This window comes from Sus scrofa, chromosome X (assembly GCF_000003025.6).
Source record: "Sus scrofa isolate TJ Tabasco breed Duroc chromosome X, Sscrofa11.1, whole genome shotgun sequence".
NCBI lineage: Eukaryota > Metazoa > Chordata > Mammalia > Artiodactyla > Suidae > Sus > Sus scrofa.
The window spans coordinates 38,259,025-38,275,697 of NC_010461.5; the positions used below are offsets into that span (position 1 = coordinate 38,259,025).

The 16,673-nt window shown below is 42.9% G+C and overlaps 1 long non-coding RNA gene across 1 annotated transcript; it reads right to left on the reverse strand.

The window, feature by feature from the left end:
• Positions 284 to 14,262, reverse strand: LOC110257760. Its single transcript, XR_002340718.1, has 2 exons — positions 14,014 to 14,262; positions 284 to 1,084 (listed from the first exon to the last, which is right to left on the reverse strand). It is a non-coding gene; the product is annotated as an uncharacterized LOC110257760 (long non-coding RNA).

A 16,673-nucleotide genomic window follows, 5' to 3' on the forward strand; every position in this document is an offset into this window, starting at 1 on the left:
CTATGATATTACATTTTCCTTTATTTTCCCCATTCTACCAAGAATTTGATCATGCTTTAATGTCTCTTAAGAATGTATTTCAGGAGTTCCCACTGTGATGCAACAGGATTGGTGGTGTCTTAGGAGCGCTGGGACTCAGGTTTGATCCCTGGCCTGGCACAGTGGGTTAAGGATCCTGAGTTGCAGCAACTGCAGCTTAGATCTTGACTGTGGCTTGGATCTGTTCCCTGGCCTGGAAACTCCACATGCTGTGGGGCAGCAAAAATAATAATAATAATAGTAATAATAATAATAATAATGTATTTCACCCTTTCCTCTCACCATTGTCTTCTCTTGGGGGTCAGTTCTTACAGGTTTGATACAACCACTGTGGTTTTATGGCAACCCATTTGCAGGTAAATATCATTATTAGAGGGAGAATTCCTGCCTCCATTGAGCTTGAAGAGTGATTGATGTACAGTGACAGGTTAAAATGAGCTTGTTTCCCATGCTGCTACAAAACAGGTATTGGGAATTTTGTACTTCCTGGTCCCTGACTCTGCTCACTTAAAAAGTGATTGATTCTGATCCACTCCTCTGTTTTTTTCTGACTTTGCCATTATGTTCTCATGAGCAGACATCACTCCGAGTTTTCTCGCAGCTTTTGTCCAGGGAGCAAGTGTCCGGAAAAATTGGCCAGGCCCTCCAAGTTGATTTTGATGAGGCTTTCTTTACTCCCTGCAGCAGAGTCCGTGTCTGTGTTCTCTTGGGAGTTTATGTCAGCCCCCATCTGGGAATTTGGGGGCCCCGTTCTTCCTCCACCACCACCTCTCTGTTCCCACCTGCGTCTGGTATGAGCCAGAGTGAGCTGGGGGCACTGAGGACTCCCATTGTCTCATGCGTTCCCGGGAACTTTGTAGCTCAACCTTCATGTTTATCTGCTCCTCCGAGTTCTTGTTAGTTTGATGCCTTTGGTTGCCTGGGGCCTAGGAAATAACATGGGTTTTGATTGACAGCTTGGAGTTGTAATAGATAATTGATGCCGCTCATCCTCAGCCGGTTACTGCTACCCAAACAGTAGAGTTTTGATGACAAGAGCAGCATTCTGTTAAAAGAAAAGAAAACTGGGTATCAACAAGTTACTCCTGTAAATAGGTATGCTTCCGGGTATTCTTTGAAAACCAGGCCTCCAACCTGAAACCTGAGTACACTCTGTACTTAACACTGCTGAAGACTTTAAAACCCGTCAATCTCGTCTTCTCTTGTGCTGAGAGAGTTTCAGCCTATGTGGAATCATATAGGGAGGTTGGGGGGTGGTGAGCAAGGGACTCAGTGATAACCACACACTAACCGCATGCTGGGCTTTGAACCCAGCACTTGCCTTGGTTGGTTCATCTAATCTTCCCCACAACCGAGAGAGCTATTACCATCCCTATATACAGATGGGACGATTGAGGGCCCCAGAATACACAGAAGATCTAGGGTTTAGTCTCAGCTCCGTCTGACTCTAAAGACTCACGCCCACAAGACTGGCCAGAAGGACACTGGACTGGTCAACACTGTAGAGGCCCAGCTACATGTCAAAGGAACAACAGCTACAATCTATATAACACTTCCTGAAGTTCCAGGTGCTCTTGGAAGTTGGAATGAATTAAATCCTCATAAGAACCCCGTGAGGCAGATTATCATCTCCATTTTACAGATGGGAAAACTGAGGCATGGGTTGCATAACACCATAGAGCTTGTAAGCGACAAAGCTAGAAAGTAAAGGCAGGCAGTGTAGCTCCCCGGTCTCAGACTTGCACCTGACTTCCTATTATACCTTCAGCATATTTGATTAAATCATCGGGTTAGCAACAAAGCCCTTTGCTTCAGTTACCTATTACTATGTAACAAAAGATCCCCAAACTTCGTAAAAAAGAGTCATTTTATTTTATTCATGATTGCATGAGCCAAAAATTCAGGAAAGTCTCAGCTGGGCCCTTGCTGAATCCATGTGGCATTAGTTGGGGTGATGGGGACTAGAGCAGCTTCCAAGGGGACTTCGTACACATGCTCGGTGCTTCGTTCTTTCTCTCCTCCTGCCGCTTGGCCTCTCTTCACATGGGATCTCATCTTCTATGTGGCTTGGACATTGTCACAGTATAGTGGTTTCTGTGTGGTTATACTTCCAACCAGGAGGCTGGCTTCTGAGGGGTAGGAAGAAGAATTTGCCAGGCCCACTAATGACTGGGCCTAGAATTGGCACAGGGTCGCTTCTGCCATATTCTAAAGGTCAAGGCTCTCCCAGAGCTTATGGAGATTTAAAAGGTAAAGAAACAGACGCCCCCTCTTGCTGAGGCAGAAGCAAGGTCACACTGCGGAAGAGTGTGCGAGGTGGGCCATTTTTGAAAAATGTCATCTGCCACACCCTCTTCCCCTGCACAATCAGTCATGGTTTAGAGACTTAAATGTCACAAACAGAATCAATCTGGTGAAGGAATTGCTGTTTACCTCACAGTGCTGTGTCATTTATTTCAGCACTGCAGTCTAAGAGAGCATCTTTCCATAATAGATAAAGGCATGTCTTGTACGTTAAGTCTATAACAAAGCAATCCAGTGGTGTTTCTTGATGAAATTTTATAATTTTTGATGCTTAAGAATATGATCCAGCAAGAGAGACCCATTCTTCACCAAGATTTGAGATACCTTCCAAAAGAAGGTAAAAATCTATTGAGGACAGGAGTCATAGATGAGACACAGTTTGTTTTATGGATTAAGTGTGGCACATAAGCCAGACACTTAGACCTTTTGTCATCTGGACTGGCATCAACACAGGGCAGTCTGTTGATCATCCTGGGCACATACCAACCATCCCAGTATATAGAGGTGTGCTTATGTCTTCAAGGATGTTAACTGCAGGTTGTGCCTCAAGTTAGACTGCCTTTGAAGGACTCTGCCAATTGAAAGCTGTTGGAGTTCCCCGTCGTGGCTCAGTGGTAATGATTCCAACTAGTATCCATGAGGACGCAGGTTCGATCCCGGGCCCCGCTCAGCAGGTTAAGGATCTGGTGTTGCCATGAGCTGTGGTGTAGGTCACAGACATGGCTTAGATCTGGTGTTGCTGTGGCTGTGGTATAGGCCAGTGGCTGTAGCTTCAATTCAACCTCTAGCCTGGGAATTTCCATATGCCATAGGTGCGGCCCTAAAAAAGACCAAAAAAACAAAAAAAGTTGTTAAATTCAGTAAGGGAGGTCCACGAGCAGGTCCCATGACCCTGCTTCAGTATCAACATACTTTTGCTCTATGTGGTATTTTTATTAATGTACAGTAGTTGTCCTAGATTCAAAATGGGGGGGTATCTGTTGTGTGGAATCCATAACTGGTAATGAATAACCTTTTCTTTTTTTTTCTTTTCTTTTCTTTTTGTCTTTTGTCTTTTTACGGCTGCACCAAGGCATGCGGAACTTCCCAGGCTAGGGGTCAAATTGGAGCTGTAGCTGCTGACCTACACCACAGCCACAGCAATGCCAGATCCTTCACCCACTGAGCGAGGCCGGGGAATTGAACCCACATCCTCATGGATACTAGCCAGGTTCATTGCCACTGAGCCACGATGGGAGCTCCCTTGTCTTTTTTTTTTAATGCCATTTGCCAATGTTGTTAGAATTACCAGGTACTCACCAAAATAACAATGATAACTTTTCTGTCAATGTAGCATGTTGCTAAATCTACACTAAATTTGCATAATTAATTCTGCTACCACCTCTGTTATTTGATGGGTTGGTAAATACTTATCCAATATACCTATACTGTTTGCTACTACTGTGTGTTGTTACAAAAGACAACAAGAAAACTTGGGACTTCTGATTTAACATAATGGTTATCAGTATTCAAGCCATTACTACTGTTGGAATTCTGTATCTTCAGGAATTTTGTGATAGCATTCTCAAGGCACTGCGTGATAACTTAGGAACTCACAAAGATAAATAAATCCATTTCAGCTGCATCCAGATCTTGACTCACTTCACATGAAGGAGAGAAACATACCTGTTTCTGTAAGCCTAAGATGAAAAATAAAGATCTTTAGCATCTAATCAGACAAGGTATCTTTGAACAAAACACATTGTCCAAGCTTTCTTAGCCATGCTGATAATGCCTTCCATTTATGCTCAATGATAAGAGGGAGTTTAATGGAATCACATGGGCTCCTTGAAGAATAAGGCAACTTAGCAGTACTTACATTCTTTTTCTCTTTTTTGGCATTTGATAAACTCTTCTGTGTTCTTTCTGAGGGGAAATTATTGCATAATTTGACCTTACCCAATATTATTTTACCTGTTCTTTAACAATTATAATTAGGGCCACTTAAACTTCATTCATCCAAGATCAGTTTACATATAGGTTCTTTAGTTGGAAAATTCTCTTCACCCTGGACTTGGCCATTGTTCTATGGAGATCTTGCTTTCTTGAATTCTGACTGTAGCCTCGTGCTTTAATGAGATATAATCCAGGGACCAATAGATGATGACCTTGTTGAAGAAATTTAGAAGGCCCTTAAAGAAGATTACAAAACATGAAACCATCCTGTGCAAAGGGGGCATCAAATATCAGAATGCCCATGGTTTGTTTTTTTTTTTTATCACTGCAGTTGGTGTATATACCCTATGCAATAAGTGCCTATTGTAGGTCAAGTTCCCAAGAATTAGGCTCTGAGACAGAGAGTTGCATGTAGGAGGTTTACTGGGCATTGCTTTGGGGGGTTAATAACTGTGGAAGAATGGAAGAAGTAGGATTGGGTAGACAGAGCAGTTGAATTAAGAAGCAATTACAACAAAGGCTTTAGCCAGTCCTCTGGGGGAGCTGAAGACATAGGAGGGCCCTGAGGAATTGTTCCAAATTGGATCAAGGGAGTCAGGTGTTCATATATCCAAATTGAGCAGTCATTGGCTGCCAGTCCCTCAATGGAAGGGGGGTATGACCTTGGGTGAGGCAGCTCTCTTCAGCAGGGGACAATTTCCAGAGGGGGCTAATAGCTAAAGGCTTTCAGCTGCCAACACTCTCAAAAGCTGAAGAAACAAGTGCTTCCACCTTCAGATAGCATCCTAGTAGCACATCACAGCATCTACTACAGTGCTTATAAAATTTAAAGCCAGCACTCCTGCCACAATTAAGGACTTTGGATCCTTCTGGTTCTTAATGTCTATCTGGTCTATATTTTTATCCTACAAATGCCTCTCATTCCTAAGCTCCTTCGTGATATACTGAAAAAAGACATTCTAGGAATATCAAGCAGTTGTTGATTTCTCAGCCTATTGGTATATTTTCATGAATATGTATTATTTTTTTCTTACAACTCATGCTTCACCTTAGGGGGAAAAAATGCCAGATAGTTCTGAGGCACTGATTGCTTTCTACTCAAAAACAATATCATCTGCATAACCAAAATCCCACACAAATTGGAAAATAAAAACCTGCTGTTATTTCACGATTCTAACATTTTCTGGCAACCTCATTGTCATATCGTCACAATTTATAATAATGTCCTTATCTTTTTTCCTAAGGTAGGCTCATCTATGTATTTGTTTATTTATTTCAATGTATTAGTTATATAGTGTGTACCATGTGCCAGGCACTACCCTAGGAGCTTCACATGTATTCATTCATGTTTTTTTTTTTTTTTTTTGGCCATGTCCACAGCATGCAGAAGTTCCCAGGCCAGGGATTGAACCCACACCACAGCAGTGACCGGAACCACTGCAGTGACGATGCTGGATCCTTAACCCCCTGCACCACAAAGGAACTCCATATTAATTCATTTAATTCTCATAACAATATTGTGTGTTAGGTAAAATTATTAAAGTCCTTTTACAGATGAGCAGACTGAGGCACAAAGAAGGTTAAGTCATTCATACAGCTGGTTAGTTGCAGAGCTGAGGTTTCAGTCCATCTAGGCTACCTCTAGAGTCCCTGCTCCTTGTCCCTATGCTATACATTCCTTTGGGTGATCAAATGCTGATGCTACATGTCTTCTGATACCCCACATGAACGATGAAGTGAGATCTGGAGTATGAGCTCTCCATTTCTCACCTCTTGGAGCTGAGCCAATGATATGTCAATCCTTTGGGATCCCAGACAGTTCTGTCTCTTAACTGCAATTTGTGCATGTACTGTGTGTGTGTTGAAAGGAAAAGTGGTGCTGATGGTGGTGAGGGCATAAGCAGAGGGTATGAACAAAAGAGAAAAGATTTTTGTACATGTGAAATGTCTCCTCTAAGAGGCAATAATCATGTTCTTCTGCTAAGATGATGTTCTAGAATATCAGGGAAGTCTACACTAGAAGTTAGGAGGACTGGGGTTCCCATCGTGGCTCCGTAGAAATGAATTTGACTTAGCTTCCATGAGGATGCAGGTTTGATCAATGGGTGAAGGATCTGACGTTGCTGTGGCTGTGATGTAGGCTGGCAGCCACAGCTCTGATTCCACCCCTAGCTTGGGAACCTCCATATGCCGTGGGTGTGGCCCTAAAAAGACCCCCCCCCAAAAAAAATGTTAGGAGGAGTACACTGGTGGTCCTGATGAGAACAATTTAAGGATGGAAACTTAAATCAGTTCCAATCAGTCCAAATTAGGATAGCCTATCAAAATAATCTGCTACTCCATGTGAAGTTAACTTTGGTTAAGAACATAACCATGGTAAGAATTGTTTTTTGGTGGGGGAAGTTCCCTGGTGGCCTAGTGGTTAAGGATTCAGCGATGTCACTGCTATGGCTTGGTTTCAATCCCTGACCCGGGGAACTTCTGCCCACTGAAGGTGTGGCCGAAACAAACAAAAAAAGATTTTTTATTGTGTGTGTGTGGTTTTTTTTTTTTTTTTTTTTGGATATGCTCAATTTCTTTACAAAATATCTTGGAGTTCTGCCAATTTCATCTTAAATGTCAAAGATATGCACCAGTTATTGTAACAGATATTGCCAGCCACATTCGCTTTTAACAGTGGGGCCCTGCTTACCTCTCTAGTGTTATGCTTTTTGGAAAAAGCACTTCTTCAGAACTGTCAGCCTCCTAAGATGTGGGCAAAAAGACATTTTTCCTGAGCTTTCATTGCCTTATATGCCATCTCTCCTTCAACCCCAAGATCCGGTCTTGCCATTTGACTAATGGGGCAGCATCACAAAATGTGCTATCAGGCTCTCCATCCTGTCTGAGCTGCAGATTTGAGCTGCAAGAGAAATGGCGCAGATGCTGCTCTGCTCAGACTCTAATCTCTTCTCTGTACTGCAAAACTGACAAAAGTTGTTTCCGGCCCTGATGATTATGGGCAGAGGCTCTGGGCAGTATGCAGCCTAATTCACGGAACCATTTCTCACAGGTGGGTATGACAACAAAAGCACCAAGATGGTTGTTTTCAATTTTTTTTCTAACCACGCACCCTGAAAATTTGTCAACCACGTGTTGCATCATTCATCCACATCACAGAGTGTGAGGTGAAGAAATCTTATATTTCCATGCTCATAGTCTAACATGTGACCATAAGCTAGACAGTAAGAAGGCCAGCTTCAAAGGGGATCCCTTTTTAGTAAAGAGGGCTTCCCCAGACTGTATAGGGTCCAAGGACATATTGTCAGAAGTCCGTGAATGTTCTAAGAAAATGTACTAATTCGGTAATTCAATTTTGATGATAATTTTTAAATATTTGAATCCAGCATAATCCATATAATCCCATTGACCAATTAACACTGAGTCCTGTCACCGTCTTTCAGTGCCTGCATAGGTAATTAAACTTACCATATGTGGGTGTTAACAATATCACTGTACTGTCATTATCAGAGTGCTCCAGAGAAAACGGGAATCATAGGGGATGGATAGATAGATGATAGATTGATAGATAGATAGATGATAAGGTATTTATTGCAAAAATTGGCTCATGTAGTTGTGGAGCCTGAGAAGGGCCACTGTCTGCTGTCTGCAAGCTGGAGAACCATGTAAGTCAGCCCCAACTTATACCAATGGCCCCCTTGAGAACCAGGGGCCAGTGGTTTAAGAGCCCGATAGTTTGAGAACCAGGAGCTCTGATATCCTGAGGGCAGAAAAAGATGGACATTCCAGCTCAAGAAGAGAGAATTTGCCATTGTGTTTCACTTGGGCCCCCAGGGCCACCCAGTCCATACCCACCAATCAGCGAGGGTGGATCTCTTCACTCAATCTACTGAATCACATGCTAATCTCTTCCAGAAATGCTCTCACAGACACACCCAGCAATGTTTTACCAGCTATCTGGAAATCCTTTAGGTCAGTCAAGTTGACACTTAAAATTAACCATCACATTATGTAATTTTAAAAAATAAAGCCAATGTAATATATAAAAGATTTCTTTAGCCTCCAGTAAAAGATGAATGATGTAACAGCTGCACAGTAAGAGCAAAGGTTTCACAGTAGTCGAAAAAAGGGCAAAGTGGTGGGAAAACTGAGGCGTCATATGGCAAATGGTAGTAAAAGTTTGCTGAACTCAGAAGAACCTGCTCTATGGCAGAACCACTTAGAAACAGGCTCACCCCTGCCTCAGAGCCTCTGCACATATTGTTCCTTCCGTCTGGAACACTCACCACTGCCCCCCCACCCCAATAATACCCAAGTACTCGTTCACCTTCTTCAAGTTTTTTTTTCTTTTTCGGCTGCCCCCACAACATATGGAAGTTCCCGGGCCAGGGATCAAATCCAAGCCACAGCTGTGACCTACACCACAGGTGCAACAACACTGGATCCTTAACCCACTGTGCCACATCGGGAACTCCATCCTAGCAATGGTTTTTCTACGAATGTCACCTTCTCTGTGAGGTCTTTCTTATAAATTCAACTCCTTTTTCACCCAGATCTTCCTCTTTTCTTCCCTAGATTTTTCTCCTTAGGGCTAATTATCATCTGACACACCATTTCACTCATTTATTGGCTTATTATCTGTCTTATCCCTCTCGAATGTAAGCTCCAGGAAGGCAGGAAATTTTGTTTTATTCACTGACATACCTGCAGCCCCTAGGAGTATGCCATTGGAAATAACAGGTACTCAATGAATGCGTGTTGGAATGCTAACTCAGGTAGTCAGTGGAGGAGCATGGGCTTCGATGCTTTCTTTGATAAGGCCACTGATTCACACGTGGGGCTTAAGGGCTCCAGGGAGTAACATCCCCACAGGCCTTGTTTACTGCAGGGAGTGCACCTATGCCCAGATGGACGTGAATCCCTAACCCCCTGTGACTCAGTTTACAGGAAGAAAAGGGCAAAGAAACCATGAGACTTAAGGGACATTTCCATCCCTAGGACCCTATTGGACAAGGACTGATATAGATAATTGGGCAAGGCCAGAGGGAGAAAACCACATCTTTCTGGACCCCACGTTGGTACCCCCCCATCTTTAAGTGATTAAAACCCCTATAAGACAATAGAACTGCTGCCCTGGGAGCTATTTGCTTTCCTGCAATAAAGACTTTGCTTGCTTGCAAAAAAAAAAAAAAAAAAAGAATGTGTGTCAAATGAATGAACAAATGTATGAATGAATTAATATACACTCTGTGAGTACCGGTTTGACTTTATCACATCTACCTTACTTATCACATTAATGTTATTAATCTGTATTTTGTCATTTGGTAGCTCTGTTCATATTCCACTTGTCAAACTATTTTTGCTTTTGAATTTGTACAATACATATGAGCAGATTTTTTTTTTTGTCTTTTTATTTCTTTGGGCCGCTCCCGTGGCATATGGAGGTTCCCAGGCTAGGGGTCGAATCAGAGCTGTAGCCACCAGCCTAAGCCAGAGCCACAGCAACGCAGGATTAGAGCTGTGTCTGCAGCCTACACCACAGCTCACGGCAACGCCGGATCTTTAACCCACTGAGCAAGGGCAGGGACCGAACCCGCAACCTCATGGTTCCTAGTCAGATTCATTAATCACTGCGCCACGACAGGAACTCCCATATGAGCAGATTTTTATACCTAGCATTATCTTCCTGCATATTTAAATAACGTAATAAGAAATAAATGAAGGAGTGGCGCAGTGGTTAACGAATCCGACTAGGAACCAAGAGGTTGTGGGTTCGATCCTGCCCTTGCTCAGTGGGTTAAGGATCCAGCGTTGCCGTGACTGTGCTGTAGGTTGCAGACGTGGCTCGGATCCCGCATTGCTGTGGCTCTGGCATAGGCCGGTGGCTACAGCTCCGATTGGACCCCTAGCCTGGGAACCTCCATATGCCACGGGAGCGGCCCAAGAAATGGCAAAAAGACAAAAAAGAAGAAAGAAAGAAATGAAGATAACACTTGAAGTCTTTTAGGTTTTTTTTTTTTCCTTTGAAAGACATCATGGTTCAAATTTTAAAAACAATATTGGATAAGAAGATGGTCGACTGCGGGGAGTGTCAGGAGGAGGCCTGTTTGCTGGAGTGCTCTGTTATTCGATCTTTGTATTTATCTTTCAAGTTCTCCCTCTCCCCTGCACCCTGCCTTGGGTAACAAGAATTGTACAGAACAAGAAATGGGATGTGAGCTGTTGAGTAGCTCTTTTTTTTTTTTTTTTTTTACAAAAAAATAAAGCAGTATTACCACTGAAGCCAGCTCCTCTCCTGCCCATTAGTGTTAGTCAAAAATTGCAACAGCTTTAGGAATCCATCTTTTAAATAAGGTCTCATTTCTCTGAAATTGTAGCTATTGTAAAGCACATTCAGAGGTTTATATGGTAGTGTATATTTTCCCCCTTAAGTTGATGGGTGTAACTATTAGGTAGTTGTTGAATGTGCTGAAAAATCAATTGTTCTGGGGATGATTTTCCCCACGAATTGTTCTATCCCAAAGTATTTTGATGGTGTTAGCTCAGTGCTTTAGATGCTTGCTGAGCTCTTTTTTTTTTTTTTTTGAGCTATTTCTTTGATTATTCTAGAAGACCCAAGTCGGTTCTTTCGAATATAGAAGAAACTCTATAATTTTGACAGTATTTTATAAACAGGCTCTTCCAGCTGTAGTCTTAGAGGCAGGAATCAAACACTGTATTCTGGGGTTTAGAATGCTCCCCCTTGGGCCACTCCCTAACTCAGCATCAACCATAGATACCACATACAGTAATCCTTAAATCCCTCATTTAGCTACAAAACTACAACTATTTTGTAGCTTAAGCCTCAGAGCTATTTGTAGGAAATCTAACCACCACAAAATGGCAGAGAAAAGAGAAAAAGAGGATGTTTCAGCCTTCATGTAGGAAGTATGGATTACAGGTGAGGAAATTCCCCTTTCTCTCCTTCTTCTGAGCAAAAAAATCTCTATTGCTTTTGGGTTCTGTGGCTAAAGAAAGCCTGAATAACACAATATTCTCTCATGATTCTGACCACCAGACCATATCTTCCTGAGACCAGAGATTCACCCTTTCATGTATGCATTATCTTACTACTGCATCAAATGCAGAAAAAAATTTAATTATCATACCATCTTCTTTAGGGCCCTGACATTGTGTCCCATGTGTGCAGTGGGAGTTTTCCATCTTCTCTTCCTTTATAAGGCCCCCTGGGACGGGTGGCAAGCATAGTTTACTTTCACGACTGCATTTCCCTTTCTCAGTGTCTCTCCTAGAGGGTACGGGCTTTGAGAAATCCTTGTCTGCTTCATTTAACCCCAGCCCAGCTGCATTATTATTGTAACCTTACAATCCTTATAGCAAAGCGACATGGGCAGCTCAAAACCCTCTGTGGAAGTCCTACCAAGTGTAAAACTTTGTGCAAACATGTTTCTTCTTCGGTGTCTAATGGACTCTAACATATGACTCTAACACATTTCTCATTGAATATTCCTGTAATTGAGCATTATTATTTTTATTTCAACTATAGTTGACTTACAATTTGTATTAGTGTCTTGGGTACAACAAAGTGATTCAGTTGTACGTATATATTGTTTTTCATATTATTTTCCATTATAGGTTATTATAGGATATTGCATATAGTCCCCTGTGCTTACAGTAGGACTTTGTTGTTTATCTACTTTATATACAGTAGTTTGAATCTGCTAATCCCAAACTCCTAATTTATCCCTCCCCTACCTCCATTCCTGTTAGTAACCATAAGATTGTTTTCTATGTCTGTAGGTCTACTTCTGGTCACTGAACACTTCTAATTACAATGTCCTAAAAACACCTTTCCACTTAGTGGTAGCATTGCAGGTCCCTTCCTGTTGCCCAAAAGAATCATTGTGTCTGTGCTCAATCTCCAGCCTGTTTCTTCCTCCAGGTCTTTTCATTTTATATGTACACTTCCCAACACTCACCAGAGGCTCATCTGGTCCCTTAACCAACCCTCTTAGCCCTTCCTCCTTCTAGGATGCTATATAAGTTATCTGTTGCTGCATAACAAGATAACCAGAAACTTAGCAGCTTAAAACAATACACACTTACTATATTATCTCACTTTCTATAAGTCAGGAATCCAACATGGCTTAGCTGGGTCCTCTGTATCATGAAGTCTGGGTATCGGCCAGGACTGGAGCCTCATCTGAAGCTCAAATAACCCTATGTGGCATTTCAGGGCAGACCCCTCCCCTGTACCTTCTGTTTTAGCTCCTCTCTGAAGTATCTAGATTACAGTATCTGATGCACATTTCCTGAGTTGTTTTACAGCTGTGAAAAACCCCACTAAATGGAAAATATTAACTACTTGATGACCATGAACATGTAGCTCCCAGGCCTCCTGGAGCCTAAGGATTGATGAAGTTAACCCCTGGGACAGCCCCCTGTTACCTCACCATCAACTAATCGAAGAATTGTGCACTAGCTGATCACATACCCTGAAACTACCCTCCCTCACCTGACCTTTAAAAATGCTTTGCTGAAACCCATTGGGGCGTTGAGGCCTTTTGAGCATTAGCTGTCCCAGACTCTTTATACGGTGCCCTTACAACAAATGCTGCACTTTCCTTCCCCACCACCCCGTGTCAGTAGATTGGCTTTACTGTGAGCAGAGGAGCGGACCCAAGTTTGGTTCAATAACACTAGGTGGTGGTAGATTCAGTTCCTTGGGGGCCACTTTGTTCCCTTGCCATGTGGACCTCTTCAGCATGGTGGCTTACTTCATCAAAATCAGGAAGGGAGAAAATGTGCTAGGCTGAAAGAAGTCACACTTGCGTGTGGCCTAATCATGGAAGTGGCATCCCATCAATTACTCTATTGGCCAGAAGAAAGTCACAGGCCCCTCCTACACTAGTGTGGAGGGGATCACACAAAGATATGGCCATCAGGAGGCAGGGAAAATGGGGAGGGGTACCCTGGAATCTATCCATCACAAATGTTCTGTAACCAAAAATCATTTCCCAAACTTTATGAATAGAAATGAAAACTGATCCCTCCTTCAGATTCCCTTGGGCTCAATCAGTTTTAGGGCACCCTGGCCTGACCCCCGCCAACTGCCAGCATCTGTATCTCTTTGTTCGAGCCCTCCTCTCATGACAGAGGATACACTTTTCTTTCTTCCACCATGATAGACTGTTCTGAAATGCGGTTGTTCATCCAGCCTTTCTGAAGATGCCTCATAAGACCAGGCAACTGCCTGCCCTTGTTACAAAGCTGTGGCTGCCTTGAACTCATCACCTCCGACATTTGTCTCCTGCCTTTCCTACCTCAGTTCCCCTTTCTCCTCACCCCTGGTTTCTCGGATTTGCTCTCTCTGGTAAAGCTAACATGTAAGCTTTTTGCCAAAAATTCTGTTTCCTAAGTGGTCCAGGCTCAGACCTGTAAAATCAAATCGTCGGAATTTGCAATAGACCTAGTCGTGTGGCCTTCGGAGGCATAAGGACATAATCTTCTTGTCATCTCATTCCCAAACACAGAGCATTTTTCAAATATACTTCTCCCCGGACCTGGGTATCTATTGGATTTAAAATCTGCCCTGAGGTTACCTTAAAGTATTCATGCTTTTATCCCTCTTGGTCCCATTTTCCTACAACCAAGACAGAACTCACATCCTTCCTGAAGCTCCTGTTTCCAGCACCAGGAAGCATGTTTATTATAGATGATACTCTTTTTACTTACCCTGAGGGTATTTCTGTTGCTCTTTCGGGGTCACAGTTCACCACGTGAGTTCAAAAGCCACCAAGGGAGAAAGAGTAGCTTTAGCTAGGATACAATTTTCAGAAGACACACAAAACGCAAATGGAGAAAAAGGGCCCTCGGGCGGCTCAGCACTTCTAAAGTAAAGCTCCCCCAAAAATAAAATAAGCAGGCCACACACAAGGAAGCAGGCAAACTTTGTTTTGCTGAGAGGACTCTTTTCCTTGGGTTAATTCCAAGAGGGAACAGGCGCTGAGTGAGTCACAGAATAAGTAGGGCAGAGTTTGCCTTTCAGGGAATGTGATCATGTAGGCGGACCCGTGCCCCCTCGAGGAGGCTCAGCAGGCTTGACTGCCTGAATCCCAGACTCTGTCAGGCAGCAGGCAAACCTCTCATAGCCCTGTGGACCCTTTCTGGTTCTGTTCCCAGGCCAGTCCAAATTGAGTTTTCAGAGAGAGCTCACTGTTCTGTCTGATCTGCCCTCCTAGGGAAGAAGGTGGAGGGAGGAAGAGTTGGGTCGGTGGTTGATAAGGGATCCCCCCCAACCTCCGGTGATGCCAAACTGTGGGGGGCAGAGGAAGTAGAAATGGAGGTGATGGGGGCTGGGGGCTGTTTAACCAGACATCATAGCCAGGGAATCCAAAGGTGGGTCCTGAGCCCAGAGTCCAGGGCCAAGGGTAGGATGCACTAGAGCAGGAATTCCGGAAGGAGAGGATCCTTAGGGGCAAAGGAAAAGGACTCTGTAGACAGTATCAAGTTCAGAAGGCTGCTCTCCATGGCTGGGTGTTTATGCAACTGGCTAGGTCCATGTGATTCAAAGGACCAGAGGCAGCGGAGACAACGGCCCTAAAGTCAACCAAGATGTCATGGATTTCACTGTGGGAGATAGACTCACAACCCAATAATTCATGAGTTATGGTTATTTGATGGCAATTGTTCCCTGCAAAAGCAAACTTTTTCTTCAAACACAAGCTGACAGGGAAGCATAATAGATAAAGCAGATGAGAGAGAAGCTCCTCTTTCAGAAAGAAGTAGTAAAAGTGGATGGTTAGGTGTTTCCCCACCCCCTCCCAAACCTGAGCCTCTGAGTCTCTTCTAGGCCATTTCTAGTGCTCCATGGGTTATTTATTTATTTATTTTTGTCTTTTTAGGGCCACATGCATGGCATATGGAGGTCCCCAGGCTAGGGGTCCAATCGGAGCTGCAGCTGCCGGCCTACACCACAGCCACAGCAACGCAGGATCCGAGCTGCATCTGCAACCTACACCACAGCTCACGGCAACGCTGGAGCCTTAACCCACTGAGAGAGGCCAGGGATCCAACCCGAAATCTCATGGTTCCTAGTCGGATTTCTTAACTGCTGAGCCACGATGGGAACTCCTCATGGGTTATTCTTTGGAACAAAAATTCTCTGTCACCTGAGAGCAGATGGGTAAAGAGATTGTGGTAAAGTGTTGGTGGAGGTGGGGGTGGGTGGAGAGTTGAAGCAGACAGTTCTCATTCTTCCTGCCACTGATGAATTTATGAGTAGAATATTCTAGAGTGCAATTTCAACCTCCACAATGCCCGTAGTGAACATGTGTGAGTGTTCATGGTGCCAGCCATTGCTTAGAAAACACGACACAATGAATGAATGAATGAATGAATGAATGACTGCTGTTCCTCAGTATCCATCTCTATGTGTATGTGTGTTTGTGTATACCACAAAATAAAGACCTCTTTCTTGCTTTTTATCCAGATAAATTCCTGGAGGATAAAAAGCAATACTTCCATACCTCAGCAGGACAAGACATTCACAATCATGATCTTTGATCAATGCATGATCTTAGAATTTCTTCTGCACTATCAAAGCTAAATTATATTCAAAGTGGTTTTAGTGTTAAATGCATTTTTAAAATGTCACTTCTTTGAAAAACTGTCAATGCCTATGAGGTATAGTTAGTAACAGTTTATTTCCAGCTAGTGGACATTTCGTTCCTAATATTTTAGATAAAAGGGGATGTATCAGCACTTGTTAGAAAGCTTGTCCCTCCCCACCAGAATACAGCTTTGAATCTTCTGGCCTCACTGCTTCTCTTCCTCACTTGGTAAAATTTACATCTCATTTTCTTTTGCTTTCTTATTTTGACCATGTTCTTTTGGATCAGTTTTTTCTCCTTTGGGCTTTTTAATTGTCCATTTTTTTTTTTTTTTGTCCTTGTTAACAAAAGCAGCACATGTTTTCACCTAAACACCTGCCCACTTCCAAACCGAACACAACCAAAATGAATCCATATGCTTAAAGAATTCTTTAATGGGTCCACATTTGTCTGTGTTTAGTAATGATCTTTTGCCTTAGAGGCTTGCTGTAGAATTGTCATCCTGGAATTTCTTTTCATTGTGCTCTTTCTTGGCTTTTAAGTCTTCCTCATTTGGGGTTTTTTGTTTGTTTGTTTGGAGTTGTTTTTTATTCTTGGATTCTTTATATTTTGGGTTTTGTCAAACCACATTCTCAAATAATTTTTTTTTCCCAGAAGTGTGTGTAGTTAATAAACTTCCTCAGTCCTTGCCTGTCTGAAAAGGTCTCTATTTAGGATAAAAAATACTACGTTGAAAACAATGTTCCTTCAGAACTTTGAGGCATTGCCCCATTGTCTTCTAGG